This window comes from Centruroides vittatus, unplaced genomic scaffold (assembly GCF_030686945.1).
Source record: "Centruroides vittatus isolate TY-2023 unplaced genomic scaffold, ASM3068694v2 contig_1213, whole genome shotgun sequence".
Lineage (NCBI taxonomy): Eukaryota > Metazoa > Arthropoda > Arachnida > Scorpiones > Buthidae > Centruroides > Centruroides vittatus.
The window spans coordinates 241,227-259,838 of NW_027120776.1; the positions used below are offsets into that span (position 1 = coordinate 241,227).

Below are 18,612 nucleotides of genomic sequence, written 5' to 3' on the forward strand. Positions count from 1 at the left end.
TACATTTTTAAATGAAGTGTTTTTTAATATAAAATTTATTTTTGAGAATTTATATGTATTTCGAATTTAAAACATTTTTATTAATATGCTTTTTCTTTGGATTTTAGTATATCAAATTTTATTTTCAAAATAATAATAATTTATATTTTCTAAACTCTTCCAGAAAGGAAAATACTACTATAGTTGTTGTATTTACTTAAGTGATTCAAGATGAAGTAATTCTACTAGAAAAGTAGCAGCTAAAAAAAAACTACCACAGATTTCCACGGAAAAATTACCTTACGTGATTTGTTTTCTCACTGAATTTGAACAGCCAAGCGGATAGACCTCCGAAGTTGGTTGTTGCTCACGTCTTGCCAATTGGCTGGCTGCGTGAAGTATTCCGGACTTTCGTCGTGATTTTACACACCTTAATAGGGGCCAGTTTTCCTTTCGAAAGCCTTTCCGAGAGTCGTCTCACTTTGCAGATCGCCCACACGTTGCGTTACTTTATCCCACCAAACTGAAAACTTTCCTTAATTTGCAAGTTTTAAAATTTAACAATACTATTGTTAACATAAATACTTTTATTACACTAAATATAACAATATTGATCTTTTTAATAATTTGTGTGATCCAGAATTGAAATCAAAGAAGTAAGATTATATCAGTTATATATATTTTCATATACAGCCAAATTCTGAACGCAGCCATGGAAACACAAAAAATTATCCTGGTTGGAAGTTTTGTATGCATTTTTGCGCACTGTATCAGAAAAAACATGGCCATTGTTGGAGGTTTGACATTTGTCTTTTGATTATGCCAAATTATTATCATCATTTACACAATTTGTGAGCCAGCCGTTGTGTACTTGTTACAATTATCAAAAATTATAGAAATTGTTAAATTATGTTAGTTCAGCTAGAAGAATATTAGATATGTTTCTTGAAGATTGGTAGTTTGAGTCTGTCACTTGAAAATAATGTATTTGCTCGCTTCGACAATTTGGACGTTTAAATAGCATTTACCCCAAAACATTGTCTACGGGCTGTGGCCTCTACAAGGTTATTAACTTAAAAAAATTTATCGTGTGGTTACGTGTACTTCAAAAACGATGCCGTTCCCTTCCGATTGGTTTTATCCTATGGCCATACCTTAAAATCTTGGTTATAAGCTGTGGGCTATAATGTGTCTATTCACAAAAAAGTCGACGTTTTTGTACGAGCTTTTATTTGGCTGCATAAACATACGGGTGGCCTACGGCCGAAGTTTTATGGAAGTTAAGTGTCTTTTCCTGTATTTTGAATACTGTTAGAAATTCTGTTAATCTGAAATTATTTAATAGACAGAACTTTTCCATTTTGTAATTACATTTTGTTTAAAAATAAACTATAGAAATGATACAGCTGGATTTTTACCAGGCCACAATATGCATAATCATTTAAGATATCAACAGTTTATACTAGAGGGTCGAGCTTTTCTTTAGTGTTCTTATATCAGTTACTCGTAAGAGTAAGCCTGGCTTTAAATTTATCAAAATCGCTAAAGAGCTTTCACGTATTCTTTTGTCGACGAAGGAATTCGATCAATGGAATCATTTACGAAGTTTACCGCTTCCTTATTCCGAAGAAGTAATAATAGCTTGAGCTCGTAGAAAGGTTAATGGGGTGCGGAAATTATTTGTCTGCTTCTTATAGAAAAAGTTATATTGATCTGGTAGTATCACCGAATTTTTTTTGATTGTCCTACTCTCCCATGTCTATTTTCCTCTAACTTGGGATACAGCTTACATGTTATGTGTACATGGGACACAGCTTAAGAAGATGAATGGTATAAACTAATTTTCTAATATAAAAATCTCCACAGTGAGTTAAGGATTTACAATAGAAAAATGGTGCATATTTAAATTTGATTTTGTATATTTTTATAAATATCTTGCTTAAGAAGTGTAGTTTAAACACTAGCTCAGAGTACCTACCGAATCATTAAAAATTATGTAAAAGTAATGGGTTTTTAAGGCTGTAGTAAGGTAAAGAATGATAATTTTTCAAGAAATATTTCATTGTAAACGCTACTAATTTAAATGAAATTAACAGGTGGCCAAGGTGCTGCCGTGGGTAGAGGCCCCAGGAATTTTTCAAGGGTAATCTGCTCCAGATATGTTCCTTACCTCTTATCCGGCCGCTCCACGATGGACCCGGTCAAAAACGCCCGATGTGCCTGGAAAAGAAAGGTTTTAATTTCCAAAAGGTGGAACAAGTTAAAAATGGGGTGGAAGTAGAAGTTTTCAAACATTTGGTACATATCTCTGAAGCTATAGTCTGTCAATGGAAAGAATCAATCTGAGAGCAATGCCATTTCAGTTAAACCAATCAGCATATTCTCTAATAATGTCAGCACTTCACCTAATTAATATGTCAGGCAATATATGAATTTTCTCACACTAGATGGCAGAACAATTTCGTTAATTATGTTAATATTTTATAGCATTCATTAACTGTAAAGAATCCTGCTTTTAGCTATTACCATAGCGAACTTCCTCGTATTCCCGTAACGTGAATCTTCCATAATACTGTTTATAATGGCGGTGACTTGTTTCACAAATGAGGAAGAAACCGGAAGTAACTTGCCACAAGCGATTGATGCTCATTGGTTAATTGATTCTTACCATAGACAGACTATAACAATGGCTCCACAGGTAAGAAATATTGTGGGCCTGGCCGAACCCATAATGGGCTTGCTAAAAGAGGCCATCTTAGTGCCCACAGGGCGGAAAGAGTAAAAAAAAAATTATATTTTTAACTATTATAAAATGGCAAAAACTTTTAATTTTGATGGTAGAGATGGGTTTTATTAAAAAAATTGTCATTAAGTCCCTATTAGAGATACGAAACGACCCCTTTCCCACCCCCTCGACCTTTACCAAAACTTAATAGCATCAATCTCCCTAATACACACAAACTGCTCTGCAAAATTTCTGAAATTTTCGACCAAAAGCACGGGAGTTATTAAGCACAGGATGAACAAAAGTGTGCCCCCACGCTAACATCCATACAGAAAAAACCCCCGAATCTGCATTTCTCGATGTTCGAAGGTGTCCCAAGTCTAAAAGTGTAAGAATCTTGGTGGGCCGATTTACCGATTGCCATACTTCCCTTGTATATAACAGCCGGGAAAGTAAAAATACAATACGTGACTCTTTCTGTTGCTACACAAATCCAACGTTTGCGAGGAGTACTTTTATCGTGTCTTTCTGTGCGTATACACGGAAATTACAATGTTTAGTGTTGAATTAGAACAAACGGTATAGTACTCGAACACCTTATCCATTCCGTTGTACCATTGTTAAAATGTTAACTATGACGCGGTACAAGAGGATCACCCTTGTCAGAATTATCTTCCGTGATACGTAAAACTCGAGATAACCGGTAAAGTATTGACATACGTAACATTACCCACCACCAACGTTATGGAAACCGAAGACACTCCAAGTTTGTAATGCACTACATGAATATACAGAAATAAAAAAAGATTACACGAGAATAATTGTTTAATGGATTTAAAAGTTGCAACCAAATTAGCAACAGCTGCGTAAATTTCCCGGCTGTCAGGAAACTAAAGAAGTAACTTTTATATAATAACTATGTTAAATTGTAGACAATATCAACTTAAATTTTATTTATTTTATAATAAAATGATAATTATTGTTTAATAATCATTATAATATGCAGTTTGTATTGTTGCATTACTCTCAATTATTACGAAGCTAGCAGGTAGACCCGGCGTTGCTCGGGCAAAAGTAACGATAGCGAACAGTGACGTAGCGAGGGGGTGCAAGGAGGTGTATCATGCACCGGGCGCCACTCGCAGAGGGACGCCCAAATGGTCTCCAAGACAAACTATATGTATTTCTGGAGGGGGAGAGGGGCGCCGGTTATGTTCGCCACGCCACTGATAGCGGAGATTGATTAAACAAAATGTAAGCTGTCACGACCTAACATTGAAATTGTGGCTTCTATTAGAAATATTTGCTTTTAACGACTGTAACTAATTTCAAGGCGCGCGTTACCTAATTTTTAATAAATTTTGAATTTTTATAAACTACCAGTTTTCTTATTTCACTAAAGTATACAAAGTTCATTTACCGACGCATTAAAAATAAATAAATAAATAAATTACACTGTCTAGCATTTTCAATTGTTAGTACTGATTTCACGGGTTTATCAGATTTTATCAAAACATCAAATGTTTCATCTGCAACCAATAATTTGTCATCAGAATTTTACCTGACGTCGCGATTTTAATGTACTGTACAGTACATGGTACATTTTTACAAATGTGGTAGTATCAATATCATAATTATTACAGAAAGCTGAGGAAGGACTTAATATTCGAAATGCATTCTTTTTGGAAAACGCGGTGATTTTCTAAGGTTGCAATTGTGTCCCGTGGCGGTGTAATAAGTAGCAACAACAAATAACCAACATAGTGCTCACAACTGTACACCTAAAATAGACAGGACACGTATAAAACGTTTGGCGATTTTTGACTAACTTGCATCACAAAGCGCACTTATTAATATGGCCGCGTTTCTTTATTCAGATAGTGTAGCGAAATGACGTCACGAGCAGTGTTGCCGAATTAGAAATCGGCTTCGGTGTGTTCGCTGTAAAGCACTTCTCGAGCGCTGCATAAAGAAACACGGCCTATATAATTGAGATGTAAATGTTGATTTCATACCCTCGCTCTTCCCAACTAGTCCTAGCTGTGGAGTGATCTCATTAACTGAAATGAAAATTTTTCAATAACTGCAATAGAGGTGATGTAGAATGATTTCTTGTATTGTAATGAAGGCAATAGGTGCCCGATTTCGTCACATACAGTACATGTACAACAGCTCTTCGAGAGAACCTACATCTTTCAATAAACAGTTGGCCGTCAAACTCTTCAATAGGATTGGAACGAACACAGAAAATAATAGTGGAAATCGTGAGTAATTTCATATTATTTCTTATCCACCACGTACTCTGCAAAGTAAGACAAATCTTCCTCCATGGTTAAAGAGATTATTGCACTAATCGCCCGAATTTGGTGGATTAGTTACTAATGGCAGATCAAGTCTAATTTTAAACTGGCGAAACGCGAAATCAGTAATCCTGTATTTAAAAAACTCGTTAATTTTGCGATTTGTCTAATCGTCTGTCGGCGAAATAGGGGGGAAATAGTTGAAGCAGATTGTTCGTTCAATTATCTGCTTTCGTGGTAACGAAATGTCGATCTGGTCTCCAATATATTCTCGAAGAATCGCCTGGCATTTGTGGCTCGTTAGCTCAGTCGGTTAGAGCGTCGTGCTAATAACGCGAAGGCCGTGGGTTCGATCCCCACACGAGCCAGTCGTTTTATTTTGCAGATTCCAAATTTCGTAAACAGAGTTCACTACAGACTTTGTTTTTATTTTTGCGTGCTTTTCGACATAACGATAAATCCCTCATCAGTTGAACTGAAAACTATTGATTTGGACACACAGGTCCAACTTTAGAAAGGCTGTTTCGGTGAAGGCGCACGACTTTCGCAGTAAACCAGAACTTTGTTTCGTCGTAGCCGTCGTCGAGTCCTTTATTCATAGCGGAATGGACAACGTCGCAGCTTCGAGAGTTTCGTTGCGAACTCGAAGCGGAGGTTGCGAATACTTTTCGACGGACAGCAACAGATCGACTAGTGCAAAGTGAAGAGATAAATGAAAAACAACATGAATTAGGTTAACATTTCGGCTTGTTCCAATCTAACGATTCATAACGTGTAATTATAGGGAAGTTGAGGAGATAGTAAAAACGACTTCCCACATGGTCTAGTGGCTAGGATACCTGGCTTTCACCCAGGAGGCCCGGGTTCGATTCCCGGCGTGGGAAATTTTTTCGCTCCTGCGTTTCTACGTCGTTCATTTTTCGGGCGTTGTTTTTTCTTTTTCGAAGCAATCATACGGACCTACGTTCGAGACCAAAGTCTCGTGGAAATTTTCGCAGACGGATTTGCATGTTTCAGAGGGAGTAAAAAAGTAACAATAGGCAGCGACAGGTGCGGAAAGACGAATAAAAGTGAGTTCCCACTAGACTACATGGGAGAAGACGTTTGTCAAAACTACAATCTCTTTCCACTTCGCGTAGAGTTCAGCGATTGAGAGGGCTACGAGTTTTTAGCAAAGCTCGAAAATTTGCGATTGAACTCGTTTACTTTTCGTTCTAAAACTGCACCAGAACAAACTATTCGCAAACGGACAGAGGTCTTTCGCAAGTGCTGAAGAACTCTTTCGATTCGCGAGATAACGTACGCTTACGATTCGTCCGTAGCTCTCTTCTCTTTGTTACGTTACACGTTCTTCGCGTCCAGTGCAAATCACGCTTAAATTTCATATCAGCTAGTTTCTGACTCGAGCCACATGTATTTGAATTTTCTTCAAGACGTGTTGTCGAATATCGCTCATTTCAGCAATTGTGTTGCGTAAAAGTTTCGCGGAAGCACTGTTTTATCAACATTGCCTAAACGTAGTGTTCATAGATCCAGCGATTTGATTAATACCCAGCAGTGGCGTGCCGTGACATTTGATGATAGGGAAGCTGCGATTCTGTAAGCAGCCGACCTCCAGGGGCAATCAGTTATTCGCGCGTCAGTGATGGTCTAGGGTCCATTCGTACGTGCGTGGTGGCGGAAAAGACAAAGACGACAAGTATCTAACAAAAACCGTTTATTTTAACATAAAATAAACACACTATGTACAAAATAGTTTGCTTTAGGACAATCAGCCGTTCGGACGTCCTAGGCGTTGATGTGGTTTTTTCATCGTCGATCGAAGGTGGTCCCAGGACAGTGGCGTTGACAAGTCTGTATAGCACGGAGAGACTTCGTCCGTTGGCGTCGGAGACACGGTCTAAGTCCGAAGTGGCACGGGTTGCAGGTTGGCACAATACACGAGAAATTGTTTTTTTTTTTTAAGCGTTGACACACGGCGTTTTGGTTATTCGGAACGTTAACCGAGTGCGATGTGTCCTCGATTGTCGTGGATTATATCAATCTTCGTTCTCTCTTTCGTCCATCCATTTTGATTGGTCGTTCTCCCTCTACGCTTCCCGAGTGGTTTTTTTTTTTTTTTTTTTTTTAACTCTTTCCGCCCTGTGGGCACCAAGAGGGCCTCTTTTAGTAGGCCCATTATGGGTTCGGCCAGGCCCACAATGGGGCGACCGGGTGGTGAGGGACGGGGCCCGACATATCCGAACGGACCACCCCCCGAAAAATTCCTGGGGATTATTCGACCCGTTCGGATTCGATCCCGGGTCCCCCAGAGCGGTAGGCTGCCACCTTTACCGCTCGGCCATCCGGCCCTTCACGAGTGGTTAGTCCCTGGTTACTAAACATAACGAGACTCTTACGTGGAGCGCGATAAAAGTCAAACCGGTCGTTGATAAAGGTCTCGCGGCCGGATAAAAACTTTTCGCGACCGTAGCTGGCCCGCGGCCGGGGATTGCCCGCCGTTGATCTAGTCTACTCATGATTCACATAATCGGGCGAGGGCGGCCGAATATCTAGCAGGCAGGCGGCTAACAGCCCAGAACCGCTCCGGGATATAAAATTGGATGCTTTATGCGTGTGTTGTTTCTACCAACTAAACCGTAACGTTGGTGCTCTGTAAACCGCATGTGCCAATGCCTATATAATCTGGTTGATAGGAAACTGACCCGATTTCGACACTCCTTTTGCCACCGAATTATTCGAATATACAATAGCAATCTTATCGTTTTTTTTTCACATGTAGTATAGAAATTTGTAAAAGATACATAATGCAGTTATAATAAAATATTAATTTTAATTAATTCAAAGTATCAATACGTTAAAATATGAAAATTTATATTTTATAAAATACAAGGGAAGGTCATTGGAAGGTGGAAGCAGCGCTTCCATCGCTTCCAATGACGGCACGCCACTGCTCTCTTCTTCACTTTGGCCGTCTGTTTTATACGTCTGAATGAACTCACGAAGGATGAAGAAAGAGTCTTTCTTTGCTTAGTTTGCGCCTGCTTGTTGGCAAAGCGCGAACCCGCAACCAACTATCGGTGTTCAGTGCTTTTGTCCACTTGGTCACTGGTTGGGAATTGATTTCGGTAGGAAAGCGTTGTTGTAGCATATTAATTCGAATGTCTCGTATAGCTCCGTTGCATTCCTTATCTTAATAAATCGTTTTAGTCATTTACACATACATTCATTGTAGAAAAAAAATCAAAATGCAGAAATAATATACATGGATTATATTCTGTGAAAATCCAGATTTTTCATGCAATAATGTAACAAGTGGAAATTTTAGCGCATATTTTACGATTTTTAAGTTAAAATTTTAGAGAAACTCTTTTGAATCGCAATAAAATGATCGAATAAACATACAATTCTAATAATATATAATTATTTAAAATTCATTTTGATTAAATTTCGTAAAATATTGAAATTGAAATTGCAAAATAACGATAAAATATGTAAATTCGGTACTTCCAATCTGTTTGTTTGTTTGTTAATTTACGGTAACGCAATGCTTGGGCGATCAAACTCGGATCCTTCAGAAATAGTGGGATGTTTTTTCCCACAATCATCCGGATGATGATGCCTGCTATGGCATCAACCTACCGCTCTGGGGACACAGGATGGAATCTGGCTAAGCAAGCACATAAATTTTTTATAGGCGATCCATTCCGGATATATCGAAACCCGTCCCTCACCACTGCAGCACCATTGTCGGCTCGAAAACACTCGATGCGTTTTTTTAATTCTTTTCAACTCATGAACACTAAGAGTGTCGCTTTTTAGCAAGTCCGTTATGGGTTCGGCCAGATTCACAATGGCGCAGAGGAGGGTGGTGAGGAACGAGACTCGACGTATCCGTTTTCCGACTCGTCCAGATTCCTTCCCGGTTTTCCAGAGCAGTAGGCTGCCACCTTAATCATTCTGGCCATCAACCCGTGATGGACATAAATAAAACAGAAGGCCCACAGATCTCACAAGACAGGAAAGCAAAGAAAAACCATGTGTATGACCCATTTTATATTTTATACATTGCGTGCATTGTTAGTAAAACTATTACAAGGATATGGGCTGCAATTTGAAAATATTGTTGACCTATAAATTCTCACTGTTGTCCGTCAGTTGTTTATCTGTCCTTCCTTAATCTCGAAAACGATGTTAGTTAAATAAAAATCAAGACCAAATATGGAAAGTTTAGGAGCAGGAGGTCCGATCATTATATTAATTAAAATTAATTCTTGTTAATTTACTTGTAATCCGCTTAAGAACTTTGTATAATAATTGACGTTACTCTACATTAATTAACATAAATGAAAACACATGTTCATAAATTCTCTACGTAATGGTTTTGGTGCTGTTAATAATAATTTAATAATTCTGGATTCGTTTTGAACATTAAAATCTGTCCAAACCGGAACCCGATTAAAACGAAAACTTCCTAAACAGGAACGGAGTAATTTTCTGCTTTAAAAAACAACCCTGTTCGAAACGAAACCTGCAAAACCGGAAGAAATATCCGCTTCCGCACGATTTCGGTTTACACAGGTCCTACTGTAAACCTGTGTAAATCGTGTTATATTTTACTTTTATTTTTATAAGGATGTTTTATTAATTTTTCTTTAATTTTTATAAAACAGCGCAGAAAGTTTTAATCATCTTTTAGTTAAAAAAAAACAAAAAAACCTGACTTTCGGCTCAGGCTGGAAGTTCGTATATACCGTATTTTACGGACTATAAGACGCACCTGAATTTTGGAGGCAATTTTTCGAAGAAAAAAGTGCGTCTTATAGTCCGTAAAATACGGTAATTAATCTGGGCTACGTGCCTTAAGTTTTCCATATTTTGTTATGAATTTCATCTATTTAACTCCATTTGAGATTAACGAAAGACAGAGACAGAAAGTCTAGACAGCTGGAAAACAGTGGGAATGTACAGGTCTGTCTGCAATTTTCAACCTGTACACACACGTACCCAATGTCTACTGTCTTTCCTTCTAAGTTATGAAAACGGAGTTAGATAGATGAAAATTAAGACCAAATATGGAAAGCTTAGGAGCCAGAGGCCCGAATTTACTATATACCACTACATATTAATTTCCGGTCTTGGCCGGAAGTCACGTGATATCGATTCAAACTTTTACCCTAGTATATAGAACAATAAATCTGGTTTTAGAATCGAACCTTATGATAAACTGAGATCAATAATGTACCACTCGACGTCATAAGGTATTCGTGTGTTCTCACATTTTCTGTACAAAAGTCTCGTGAAAAATTACGTCATTCCATGAAAAAAAAGATAATCACAGCTGCAGCGTCAAAATTTATATTTATTTAGATTACAATCAAAACTTGCAACCCGGCATTGTGTCGATTAGTTTGGTTTATTTAGATGCAGCATGTGGCAGGCGGGCGATCTGCTGAGAGGGGATGCCTGCAGGGAGGACTAGCCAAATTTACGCGTTGTAAACGTGAAGAAACCCAGTAAACTCCACTTGGTCGGCACGGTGTTCAGAGGCGAACCCACGACCAATTAGCAATGTTCGATGTTTTATCCACTTGGTCATTGCTGGGCTGGTATTATGACGATGTCACAATAAGAAATTTCGAAGTAATTATTTAAGTAATAACCAATGAATGAGCAGTTTGTGCTCATTTATTGGTTATTACTGGGCCCTAAAAAGTAAGGGTCCTGTAGTAAATTAAATTATCATATTAAAGGAAGTAAACGTATCAAACCATTGTAAAGAACTCCTACTTCTGGAGTCTGAAATAAATTTTTTTTTTTCTCTTTTCTCTGGGCGTCTCAGTTAGAAATACGTGTATATTATGCCTCGGCCACATATTATCCAGTGTATTATCGAGTATATTACCCAGTAGGCCCTCTCGGCTACTGGATAAAACCACCGAACACCGAGAGTGGTACACGCGCCTCGTAAACGACCGGCCACGTGGAGTTTCCCTGGTTTTTCCCACTGTAATAACAGCTAAGTAGCGGCCAGTTTTACGTAAAAGACGTCCGGAGGCATTCCCTCTACTGCAGATCGTCCATGTATAAGAAACAACCAAACCAAAACAAACTTGGATATTAAATGACACTACAACTAAAAGAGAAAAGCATGTAAAATTAAAATCTGAAAGATCTTTCACCGTAATAAGTTAATAAGCTGGCCACGTTGTTGTAGGACATTTCTGGCAATATTTTAAAAATTTATTTTTATTCCTACTTTTATAAGATCGATTCAAGAGATATTAAAGTTGTGGGACAACATCTCTCGAACAAATCGTCCGACTCTCCTGAAAATTTCACCAAACATTTCCCCATAATACCTAAACCTCCCTGGAAAATTTCAGAAATTTTCGACAAAAGGCACAATTATTATTAAGCTTCAAATTGGGTAAAGAAAATCGCTACCCCCACACTTACATCTATACATACAAAAGAAAACTCTCCAACTTTTTAGCATTCCGCGACGTTCCCAAGTCCTCTGAATCCAAAATTATAAAAATTTGGGAGGGGTCGTATTTTGACTTCTCGCCAAAATTTTTCTTTCTTATACATAACTGTGGGAAAGTAAAAATTCAACATTTTTCTATAACCTGCAATGCATTGTAGCGTCGTTTAATATTTCAAATTGATTTAATATGAAGTATTTAAAAGATAGTGCAAAAAACTCAAGAAAATACTTCTTAAAATTTGGATAATTTAATTAACAGTGGTGATATTAATATTATAATAAAATACGGAAGCCTATTTCAGAAGCACAAAGTAACTTCTGAAAAGAAGAATAATTATTAAAAAACAAACCGCTGGAGAGGTATGTTTTGTGTGGTTTTTTCGGCAGTCATAATTTAAAGTTATGTCTGTTACGAAATTATTTAAAAAATTTATTTATTAGCCTTTTTTCTTTTTATAATGATTAATTCGTGGGGATATCAGCGAGTTTCTAAGTACAGTGGTGCCTCGTATAACGTACGCCTCGAATAACGGACGCTGCGAACAACGGACTTTCTGTTTGGCCGTTACGTGACTCGAGCGACGGACTGGCTGCGAACAACGGACTTTCCGGCATAATTGGCGACTGCTCCATGGGTGCGTTAGTGTTTTCCTAACATACTAAACAAACGTAACCGGAGACGTAGTAGCGGAGCTCTGCGTCTCCGCTACTACGGAAGTGCGCTGCTGTTTGTAGGCATTTAGGAATGACGGTGAAAGAAAGATGGCAGCGCTCGCACTATCGATAGTATCGTGATGGAGGAATCTATAATTCTAAAATATGAGCTCTTAAAGGCAAAATAAGGGTCTCAATTGTAAAATTTAACCAAAAAATGAATTATTTGTTGAAAGAGCATTCAAAATAGCCACGAAAAAAATTAGAATGCCGGCTACCATTCGAAAAAAATTCGTAAAGACACTTACATCACCGCGTGCGCTAATCTCGCGCTTTCACAATTTCTAAATTTTCATTCATAAAACAACATAATGGATCCGGAAACGAAACTATCTGAGCCACGGAAGACGCTATGTTGCTTTTTACCGTAAACTACTGCTACAAGCGGCCGTTTTTGCCGTTCGACGGCGCGCACTCCCACCGGAATTTAGGAACGCGTTCCGCAGGAATTTTTAAACGGATGTCGCTCGCGCAGAGTTACGCAGAAGAATAAAAGAACGCACCCCATGTTCATTTTTTATGATACAGTACGGTTATTTTATGCTGCGGAACGAATTAGATGTTTTAACATGTATTTCTATGGAAAAATGCGTTTCGTATAACGGACGTTTCACTTAACGCACGTGCACCTGGAACGGATTAAGTTACGTTATATGAGGCACCACTGTATATTGTAAATGCTACACGCGAGTAAAACATTCGTTAACTCTGACTCAACTCGAGATATGACAGGCAAACCTTCTCCTCCTAGAGCCTAGACCTTTAACAATCATAATTTAATTGCATCAATGAATAATCTTGTGAAGTTTCAAAATATTTAGCTCATTATTATTAAAATATTTTATAAAATAAACTCTGATATCCACACACACAACGCAACACGTACTGTATCGTACATAAAGAATATTGTAAAGGGTTTTTTTATTCATTTATGGGCTCCTGAAGTGTGAAATCGTCGAGAAACATTATAGAAAGAGGGATTTTTCTATAGATATTTCTCTATATTTAACCCACTATCTATGTAATATAATATAACATAGGGAAACAATGACTCCCTTTTTAATGCTTTTCTCGACATTTTGACATTTCAGGAGCCCAAAATGAATAAGAAACTTTTAAAAAGTTCTTTATGTACGTGTTCTGTGTTTGAATATGTTATAATAGAAGTTAATATTACGTATTAGGTGTTTGAATTATAGTACACGATAAATATTATCTAATATGAATGCTTCCGTACATTTAATTATCTAAAACATTTCCGAATTATGGGCTGAAATTTTAGAATTGCAGACCTAGAACTTTGTCACTGTCGTCTGTAAGGCTGTCTGTCTACTTTTTGCCAATCTCGAGACCGGAGTTAGATAGACGGAAATAGAGACCGGATACGGAAAACTTATGAGCCAGAGGACCAATTAATTCTATACGAACTTACGTACGGGCCGAAAATCACATGATTTTTAAAATTAAAACATGACTAAACATTGCAAACGTCACAATAAATAATTACTCGTCTTTAAAGCACAACGAATTGTTATATGTAATATTTTTGAATTTTCAATTAAATTTTGTTAATCATCTAACTATATTTAGATAAGAAAAATTAATGTTATTTAAATAAAATTTATTTTCTATTTACTATTAACCTACAAATTATGTGAAAATTAAGTTGGAGCTAAATGTTAAATGGGTTGTCAGCACGCGCAGCTGGTGATTTTGTATAGAATATAAAAGAATATACAATGGTCCTCACACAGTTTTCAACATCTGGAACGAGGCATAAAACAATATACTGGACTTTATGTTTTATAAATCTGAATAGATTATAACAAGGTAAGTTCCGTGTTTTATTCTTCTTGACCATAAAAATATGGAAATGAGGAAAGTGCAATATATATTTTAATTGTCCATTTGGAAAATAATTGTTTATTCTTGTTTCTCTTCTCATTTACAATCATAAACATTTAATTTAATAGAGCCATTTTTTTGTCAGGGAAAATCTTTACTTATTTTATTGCGATGTTATAGAATACAACATAGGGAAAGTCTGGCGAACGTTTAAGTTTTGATCGTCTCGGCTTTATTTGAATATCTAGACGTTGTGACACGTCAGCAATCGGAAAATGTAAATTACTCCCTCACAAATTGCGTGTTTGTGTGTGCGACAACGTCTACTTTACGTTATATAAGACTTAATGGATAAAAGGTTTATTTTTACATACGGTAACACTGCCAAAAAAAGTCGTTATTTGTATATATTATCATTGTTACTGTTAAATTTTGGTGGTTAAAGATTAAGGGGTGTGGGATTTGGTTTGATTTTATTCGAATCCGGCAACGTGACACATGGACGATCTGCCCAGGGAAGGTCATTTATAGGAAGCTGGCCCCTATCTACGTATTACGAAAGTGAAGAAAACCCAGAAGACTGCACGTAGCCAGACATTGGCGAGACGCAAATTCACGACCGACTATCACTATTTCAGTGGTGTTAGCCACACGGCCACTGGTAGACCTCTAGAAGAATTGTTACCGGTGTTCAGTGGCGTTAGCCACTGACCAATCACTGATTGGCTAAGAGGTTTCGGAGATACATGATGTTATGGTACCATGTATTTTATCTGAAGTGGAGTAAAATTTGATGAAAATTTTAGTTGTTATTAGCATTCACAATTCCTTTAGAAACACACTCCGACCCTCGAAAATAAGTCTTTTGTTTTTCCTTATAATTAATCATATAAAATTATTTATAAAATAAAATTTTATAACAGATGGCAAAATACATGAATTTAAATTATTAAATTATAAATCATGCAAGAGCCTATACATAACGCGTAACCGCCTTCATCCTCACACGCCTTGGCATTTTATAACAAAAATTTAATAGCATCGATGCCCCTAATATGCAAATCTCCCTGCAAAATTTGAGAAATTTTCGACAGAAAGCACAGGAATTATTACGCTTGAAATCTTGCTCCACACAGAAAAATTTTCCCTTTTTTTTTTTTGCAATTGTGGACATTTCAAGATCGCATGAGTCCGAAACGGTATTGGTGGATCGCCATACTTTCCCTCTGTTATTTTTCGATATATTATTATTTTAAGATGTTCTTATATTTTATTTTACCTGCTAGGATATCAGCACACTCTCTGCTCTCGTAGCATATATAATAAACCCGTCAACATACAAACCTGCCACACAAAATGAGAGCATCAATGCTAGTGTTATTCATATTTACTATTGCTTTCTCTGCAATTAATTGCATGCAAACGTCGGATATCAGACCAGAAAATCCATATGAATTTATTTCACAAGCCTACGATCGTGGTTGTAGTAAGTGTTAACAACACTAACTTTTGTATGCAATTTCATGTCTTGCTCGTTAATTATTTCTTAAAAATAATTTTCCATAATCTTAAATTATGGAAAATTTGATGAAATTTTACGAAAATATATTCTGTGTTTATAATTTTTATTTTCATTAGAACTGAGTACGAGGAAACAAAGAGAATTTCGATTTTGTCTGATTGAAAATCACGCGAACGCCGTAAGTTAAAAAACTTACGGCGTTTACGGCGTAAAACATTTACAAACTTTAATTTTAATTAAAATAAATTCGTCAGACAATCATTTATTATTATTTCATATTTAGTTCATGGAACTCACTAAAAACTGTATTCAACAACAAGCATTCTCCTATACGTTTGATGAGGTGATTGAGTGCATTTGCTGTCTCCAAAAGACAAACCAAACAGTAATTGATTCGTGTTTCTAAATATTATGTTATTTATTATTCATTTCATGAATTATAAGACGTTTATATTAACAGAAATATCAAAAAATTCTGAAATGTATCAGTTCAGCTCAATATGCTCTCAGTTTTGACGATCCGAGCACCTATCCGGTGTTCCAAGTAAGTACAACGCGTTTAAATTCATAGAAGAAAAATTATTAATTGTAGAATAAATTAATTACAAGGCAAGCTCAGTAAAAAAACTACATAGAGTGGCTGTCACCATAATTGCAGCGCTCTTGATGGCAACGACGGATATTATCTATCGCCATTTTATTTTAAGTCAAAACATTGAAGTGTTGCGCAAGATTAGAATTTTATTTTTCTCATCTAAATCTAGATTGTTTCATCTCGAATTTAGATATTTTCTACATTTTATTTAGTTATTATAAAGAAGGTCAGATTAGAATTTAAACTAGTCGGTGAAGTACTTAACTCTCAATATAACAATATACTTTTATAATGTAACTACGAGCCAGGTCTCGAAGGGCTTTACTCTCGTTTATATAATTGATTATTTATAGTGCGTTCAGGTCAATCTCATCCATACTCAGTATATTGTTCATTCTATTTTCGGACAGTAGTTTTTTTTTTCCAGAATATAAGTAGTGTTCTTGTGATTCTTTTACAATTATAGTTCGTTTGTGAAAATTTTGGTTTCAGCTTGTGAAAATATTTACAATGAAAAAATACATTTTGAACTTTGTCGTGTTATGAACTACATTGTTGAAATTAAAATCTTTCTAAGAGCTAACAATTGTGGGAAAAGGTTTATTTTCCCATCAAAAAATAGACAAAGACAAGATGCCAGTAAGCGCAAAAGTCTGATATGTAGAAACTACATTATTGGGATGTGTACAAATTGTGCACGATCTGCATCGTTCCGGATAACAAAAGTATATTAACCAGGGATGACTCCGGAAAATTTAAAAATATCTCCACCATTTCGCCAGTTTTTCGCCGCCAGTTTTGGAAACATCAAGAGGTGTGAACGTGTGACAAATCTCGATTAGAATCCGAATTGATAAAACTTTTACTCGTAAATAGCGTTTACAATGTTTTTAAAAACTCACTCCTATCCCAAAAATATGTCTTTTGCCTTTTAATAATAATTAATCTTATAGAAACTATCTATATAAATAAAAATGTGATGTTCGTTTGTTCTTAATAGCTAATCTCCGAAAGTTCTTCACCGATTCCTTTGAAATTTTCACACAACGTTGCATTCGAATACGGGTGTGTTTTTATATAATATACATGTCGAAATTCCCCCCACCGGGAGGGAGAGAGACAGGGTTAAGGCTTACCGTGAAAAACTCGGCTTCTATTATACTATTTTAAATGCGATTTTTTGCGTTTTTGATTGTGTTATAATAGGGTACGTCAAGAGAATGTGCCCTAAGAAGGGATTTTTCGAAATCCCCCCGTGAGGAAAGTGTTATACATTTATAATAGATACATTTTGAGCCACAGCAACGCGTGGCTGGGTCTGCTAGTTTTCAAATTAAATATGATAAAGTTATATGCAGTGCCTCTGTTAAGTTTATTACACACAATGCCAGGAAAGACGTGGGAGAGCTTTGCCAGCTTATTGGTTGTAATTTACAAGTTACAGACCTACACATTTTCATTGAAGTCGGTTTTTGTCCGTCCTTCGTCGATTTCGAGAACACAGATACACATATGAAAATCGAGACCAGATATGGAAAGCCTAAAGGCTAGAGACTCCGATTAAGTGCAGTGCATATAAACTTACGTTCTGGATAGGAAGTTACTTTAATTTTTAAAAATCACATATGATTAAAAATTACATCCCGACATTACAACGTTGTTACAATAAATAATTTTTTACTATTAATTATATTAAATAATACTTCGATTCATAAATGGTGTGTTACATAAATGCAGATAGTTTAGATAATTGTGTACATCTACATATTTTCGTCACGTAGTTATTAATATTCTTTACAAACTTTGAAGATCAAATTAAGAAATAAAATAATTTTATTATTAAATCTTTTTTTCAGGAATGCCTGTTACAAGTACAAAAGGTTTGTTAGAAGAATCTAGTTCTACAATTTGCAAATGATTTAGAACACACAAGTAATATACATATATAAAGAGTTCAACTTATTACGTATGGATTTAGGTTTGAAGCTTTTGTTAATTTGAACATTAAAAATACACAAAATTATGTTTAATTTTTAAAATAAATTTATTGCACAAAACTATTTTGAATTCATTATGAATGATTTAATGAATGCATGTTCATACGAGCATATTTATTTTGCTTGTTTTTAAGCCTCTGTTGTATATTGGTACGCAAAAAGAGAAAAGAATAATGAGCAAATAAAAGCACAACTCAGAATTTATAAATTTCAAAAATTTATTTGTTTGTCAGGTATATTTAATAAGAAAATGGTATATAAAGTTTTTTCGCTTGTAAAATGAAAACATACGGTTACAGGTGAGTAGTAGAATTTACATCATATTGTTGGCTAAAGCAATCAGGAATAAGCATCTGCGAAAGCCAACGCGAAAAAAACTGCGACAAGCGCGTAAAAATTTAAAAAGTTTCATATCTTTTTTTCCATTACTTAATAAATTCAAATT

General features: G+C 36.1%; 1 long non-coding RNA gene and 2 other non-coding genes across 3 annotated transcripts; all 3 read left to right on the plus strand.

The window, feature by feature from the left end:
* Positions 1-5,298: 5,298 nt before the first annotated feature.
* TRNAI-AAU (transfer RNA isoleucine (anticodon AAU)) lies at positions 5,299-5,372 on the plus strand. The gene has a single exon. It is a non-coding gene; the product is annotated as a tRNA-Ile (tRNA).
* A 444-nt stretch (positions 5,373-5,816) lies between these two features.
* On the plus strand, positions 5,817-5,888 carry TRNAE-UUC (transfer RNA glutamic acid (anticodon UUC)). Its single transcript has one exon. It is a non-coding gene; the product is annotated as a tRNA-Glu (tRNA).
* Positions 5,889-13,975: 8,087 nt separating this feature from the next.
* On the plus strand, positions 13,976-15,736 carry LOC136985523 (uncharacterized). The gene is made up of 3 exons (XR_010882352.1): positions 13,976-14,038; positions 15,340-15,539; positions 15,692-15,736. It is a non-coding gene; the product is annotated as an uncharacterized lncRNA (long non-coding RNA).
* Positions 15,737-18,612: the final 2,876 nt, after the last annotated feature.